Source organism: Octopus sinensis, unplaced genomic scaffold (assembly GCF_006345805.1).
Source record: "Octopus sinensis unplaced genomic scaffold, ASM634580v1 Contig03520, whole genome shotgun sequence".
Taxonomy (NCBI): domain Eukaryota; kingdom Metazoa; phylum Mollusca; class Cephalopoda; order Octopoda; family Octopodidae; genus Octopus; species Octopus sinensis.
The window spans coordinates 1-5,000 of record NW_021826617.1 but is presented as its reverse complement, the minus strand read 5'-3'; the positions used below and the strand labels follow the sequence as shown (position 1 = coordinate 5,000).

At 39.0% G+C, this 5,000-nt stretch overlaps 4 non-coding genes across 4 annotated transcripts; 1 reads left to right on the top strand and 3 right to left on the bottom strand.

Moving 5' to 3' along the window:
* Nucleotides 1-1,178: 1,178 nt before the first annotated feature.
* Nucleotides 1,179-1,251, bottom strand: Trnav-aac. Its single transcript has one exon. It is a non-coding gene; the product is annotated as a tRNA-Val (tRNA).
* A 676-nt stretch (nt 1,252-1,927) lies between these two features.
* On the top strand, nt 1,928-2,000 carry Trnav-cac. The gene has a single exon. It is a non-coding gene; the product is annotated as a tRNA-Val (tRNA).
* A 629-nt stretch (nt 2,001-2,629) lies between these two features.
* Nucleotides 2,630-2,702, bottom strand: Trnav-aac. The gene has a single exon. It is a non-coding gene; the product is annotated as a tRNA-Val (tRNA).
* Nucleotides 2,703-3,952: 1,250 nt separating this feature from the next.
* Trnav-cac lies at nt 3,953-4,025 on the bottom strand. The gene has a single exon. It is a non-coding gene; the product is annotated as a tRNA-Val (tRNA).
* Between the last annotated feature and the right edge of the window lie 975 nt (nt 4,026-5,000).

The window sequence follows — 5,000 nt, the reverse complement described above, 5'->3', positions numbered from 1 at the left end:
TAAAAATGTGATGTAACTACGGTGCAAGTGTGGCTGTGGGGTAAGCGATTGGCTCCCCAGCCACAAGGTTCCGGGTTCAGTCCTACTGTGACGCAGCTTGGATAAGTGTCTTCTACTATAGCCTCGGACCGACCAAAGCCTTGTGAGTGGATTTGGTAGGCGGAAACTGAAAGAAGCCCGTCGTGTATATATATATATATATATATATATATATATATATATATATATATGTTGCTGTTATGCAAAAGTGTCGTAAGTCCAAAACGTTGCTTTTTTCAGAAAACGAAAAAGTAGTTTCCCCATTCCATAGCAAAACCGTTGTACTACACTTTGACAATTTTTGATATCTTGGCATCTGAAGCAGCTGGAGATACGATAGTTTGGCCAAAAAGAACCGGCTATTGCAAGCAAATATAAATATTGAAATAAAAAAAGGCATTTGGCCAAATTTGGACATACAACAGTTTAACATAATAGCAACGATACATATATACGCGCGCGCGCGTGTGATTGTCCTCACCATCGGTTGAAAACGGATGTTGGTTTGTTTATATCTTCACAACCAAGCAGTTCTGCAAACGAGACCGATAGAATATTTACCAGGCAAAAAATAATAACAATAAATGCTGGGGTCAATTCATTCGACTTGTTCAAGGCGGTGCTCCAGATTGGCCGCAGTCTAATGACTGACGCAACTAAAAGATAACTTTAATAATGTATTGCTTTCGATGAAATCGTAGAATTAGCAGTGACAATAACGACAACAGAAGTGAAAGTACCACATGATCCGGGATCCCCTTCGGTCACGACACTGACCATGGGATTGCACCTAGAAAGTTACCCTCCTAGTCACAAGTCTGGGCAAGGTGGTTTATGGAAGACCAGCAGTCGCCCATGCATACCGGCCTCCCCTCTCCACGCCACCGTTGTTATCCAAGGGAAAGGCAAAGGGGCCGATACAGCTTAGCACCCGTGACGTCGCAACTCATTTCTACAGCTGAGTGAACTGGAGCAACGTGAAATAAAGTGTCTTGCTCAAGAACACAACACGCAGCCCGGTCCGGGATTCGAGCTCACAACCTCACGATCGTAAGCTCGACGCTCTAACCACTGAACCATGCGCCTTCACATGATAATAATAATAATAAAAACGAAATAAATTTTATAAAAAACACAGCAGGCTCCAGCGAGTTTCGAACTCGCGACCTTCTGCGTGTTAAGCAGATGTGATAACCACTACACCATGGAACCAGACAATTGGGTGTCTTTTCTGTTAACAATTTGTTTTCAATGCTATATACAGCACTGCTTCATAGTTCATTCTAATTTTGGCCCAAGAACAGCTATTTCAAGGGTTTCCATAGACTGTACTTATTTCACTGACCCCGGAAGGGTGCATAGTACGGTTGATTTCCGTGAAATTTGAACTTAGAACGCAAAATGCCAGAAATAATTCTGCCAGCTCGCCGCTTTCCTAAAAGTTATGAGGGAGAAACTCGGATCTTGTGAATTTTCCCAAGTCCTCTCCCGGAGCCTGTTGCTTTCCTACACATTCTTTTTACAGCTGTTGCACTTTTTTCATTATTTCGTCTCCGGGTAATATTGTAAACATTAACCGAGAGACCAGTGAGTAAACTCTAGCCACAGTATATTACTGGTATATATTTTAACGCCACTAGAAGGGAAAAAAGATCTAAAGTTGACCACCTCTCATTACTATGATGTTGCATATTCGGCTGTTGTTGTCAACAGGGTTTTTTCTTCCAATTGTTGAGGTGTCTAGTGCTTTCCACCCCTCATTATATAATAGAACAGTCCATTGTTATGTAGTCAGCTCTCCAGTTATGAAAACTCCGGATCGATTTCCCGTACGTGTCATAAAATTTATATATGATAAGAAAAATATTTGCTCAGAAGAGCAACATGTGGTTCCATGGTGTAGTGGTTATCACATCTGCTTCACACGCAGAAGGTCGCGAGTTCGAAACTCGCTGGAGCCTAGCTTTGTTTTTCACTCCTGGGGTTAATAATTTTATAGGTCTAGTTATTGACATATTTAGTTTATTCTATTTACAGCAGCAACAGTATTTAGAAGAACAAAAGAGCAGCAAGTAAAACAGCATTTACACAAACAGCAAAAAATAAAAAAATAAAATAAAAATGGTAATATTGGATCCAGCTTATTTTGAACTCGTGATCTTTTTAGTATGAAGCAGATGTGATAAGCGTCACACCACGGGAATCCGATTCGCCAGTCGTCTATACATTTTCAGTATTAACCATCTCTACCAAGAAATTTCAAAGTGACAAACTAAATACCCGGTTGTGTTTAATAATGTCCATTGGTTGGTTTTATTGTCAATCCAGACACGACCTACCCCCAGTAAAAGCAACAACAATGACAGTATTTGCAACGATGGTTATAAGTACGAGTAAATAAAAAGAAAAAACAGAATTAGGTTCCAGCTAGTTTTGAACTCACGATACCATGGCACCCGAACAATTCGTACACAGGTAGCAGCAGCGGTAGCCATAGAAACAACAAAAACAACAACACCAATATCAGTCATAGCAGCATCGACAGCTTAGACGATACCGTTGAGAGGAAGGGAAAAAAAAAGACAAATATAGGTTCCAGCGAGTTTCGAACTCACGACCTTCTGCGTGTTAAGCAGATGTGATAACCACTACACCATGGAACCAGATGGCAGAATGTTTTAAAATATGGCTTTATCATAAAGAAGTTGTTTTTCATACAGAGATTAATGTTGAATTCTTTTCAAACTACAGCGGAGTATATATATAATGAAATTATTGTATACAGTGCTCAGGTGCACTACAACTTGTCAAAATCGTATCAGAATTGATACGATAACAAGAAGTATTCTTTCTCGACATGGTTTCGAATCCTGCCAGAGTCACTCTCTAACTTCCATTATTTCAGCGCTTTATAAAATAATTACTAGTTTTATTGTTAATTATTAGTCTTCTCAATAGATATTAATCTAATTTCAATCTATATCTCAAACATCACAGACAGATATTTGGATAAACTCTAGCCACAGCTTATTCACTACAAGGGAAAGAAGATCGAAAGTTGAGCATCACTCTTTATGATTTGGCAGATTCTGTGGTTGTCAACGACGTTTTGTTCCAGTTATTGATGACTCTAATGCTTTCCACCCCTCATTATATAATAGAACAATCCATAGTTATATGAAAACCTCGGATCGTAAAATTTGTACATGATAAGAGAAATATTTGCAAAAATGAGCAGCAAGTGGTTCTATTGTGTAGAGGTTATCACACCTGCTTTACACACAGGAGGTCGTGAGTTCGAATCTCTCTGGAACCTAGCTTTGTTTTTTTACACTCCTGGAGTTAATAACTTTTTACTTCTAGGTATTGGCATAATTAGTTAATTGTATTTACTGCAGCAATAGTATTTAGAACAACAAAAAGCAAGTAAAATATCATTGGCAAAAACAAGAAAATAAACTCAAAATAATAATAATGGATCCAGTATAGTTCGAACCCGTGATCTATTTAGCATGAAGTAGGTGTAATTACCACTACACCACGGATATCTGATGCGCCATGCGTTTATAGATTTCCAATATTAACCCTCTTTTCCAAGAAATTTTAAAGGGACAGACTGAATCCCTGTTTGTGTTTTATGATGTCCATCGGTTCGGTTGGTGTTATTGCTCATCTAAATCCACCCACCTCCAATAACACCCCCCCCCAAATTTTGATAACAACAACAACAGTTAGGGTAATGGTGGCAATAAGTAAATAAAAAAATAGAATTAGGTTCCAGCGAGTTTTGAACTCACGATGCCATGGCACCATCGAACTAGTAAGCACTTAGCAGCAGTTGGTGCAACAGCAGCAACATGTCATAGTATCGACAAAGCGATACGGTTAGAAAAAAAAAGTGAAATACACGAACAGGTTCCAGCGAGTTTCGAACTCGCGACCTTCTGCGTGTGAAGCAGACGTGATAACCACTACACCATGGAACCACATAATCAGACAGCAAATATTTTGCTATCATATATGAGTTTTATGTTAAATACAGTTCATTGTTGGTTTGTCTTTAAAGAGACAGAGGAACATCAGAAATTGTACATTAACAAGACGTATTTCTTTATATTTATTTACGGTGAGGGGTTCGAATTCCACTGGAGTTTTCTTTCCCGTCTATGTGTTCATGGGTCTGTAAAATAATAACCAGTTTTCTTGGTAATTATTGATATTTTGTCAGTAATTTTTTTATGACTTTAAAGCGGTGAGCTGGCAGCATGGCTAGCGTACCAAACGATATGCATAGCAGTATTTTGTCTGTCATTACGTTCTGAGTTCGATTTTGCCTTTCATCCTTTTCGGGGCTTTTTTTATACTTCTTTTATTTTTCAGAATTAAAATAAACAAAATTCTTTTTTAATCTAAAATGTACTCTCCTTCATTTTCTACGATGCTCTTCCATCTATCTACTAGACTTGCAAGGCCCCTATTCCAAAATTCACTTGTCTGTGATGAAAAATACTCTTCCAGTACTCTTCTGACCTCGTCTACAAAATTCAGATTTTTCCGTCCAAATGATTTTGAAGACTGTGGAATAAATGATAATAAGATGGAGCAATGTCCGGTGATTATAGTGACAGGGGCATCGTTTCCCATTCAAACTGCTCCAGCATTTGGAATTCATCGTTGATGTATGTGACCGCGTATTATCCTGATGGAAGAACACCATTCGTCTGGATACCAAAGATGGTCGTTTTTCTTCCAGCGCTGGTGTCGATGAATGGTTGAATGACCAAATTCTCTGCTAGTTTCTCAACGGTTACGATAGGATTTTGTTCCACCAGGGTTTGCAGGTCGTCCTCGTCGAGATCTACAGATGCTCCAGGACGAGGTTCGTCTTCTAAGCTGTAGTTTCCGGCTTGGAATTTCTGGAACCACCATTGACACAGGCTTACGCTTATTGTCCGATCTCT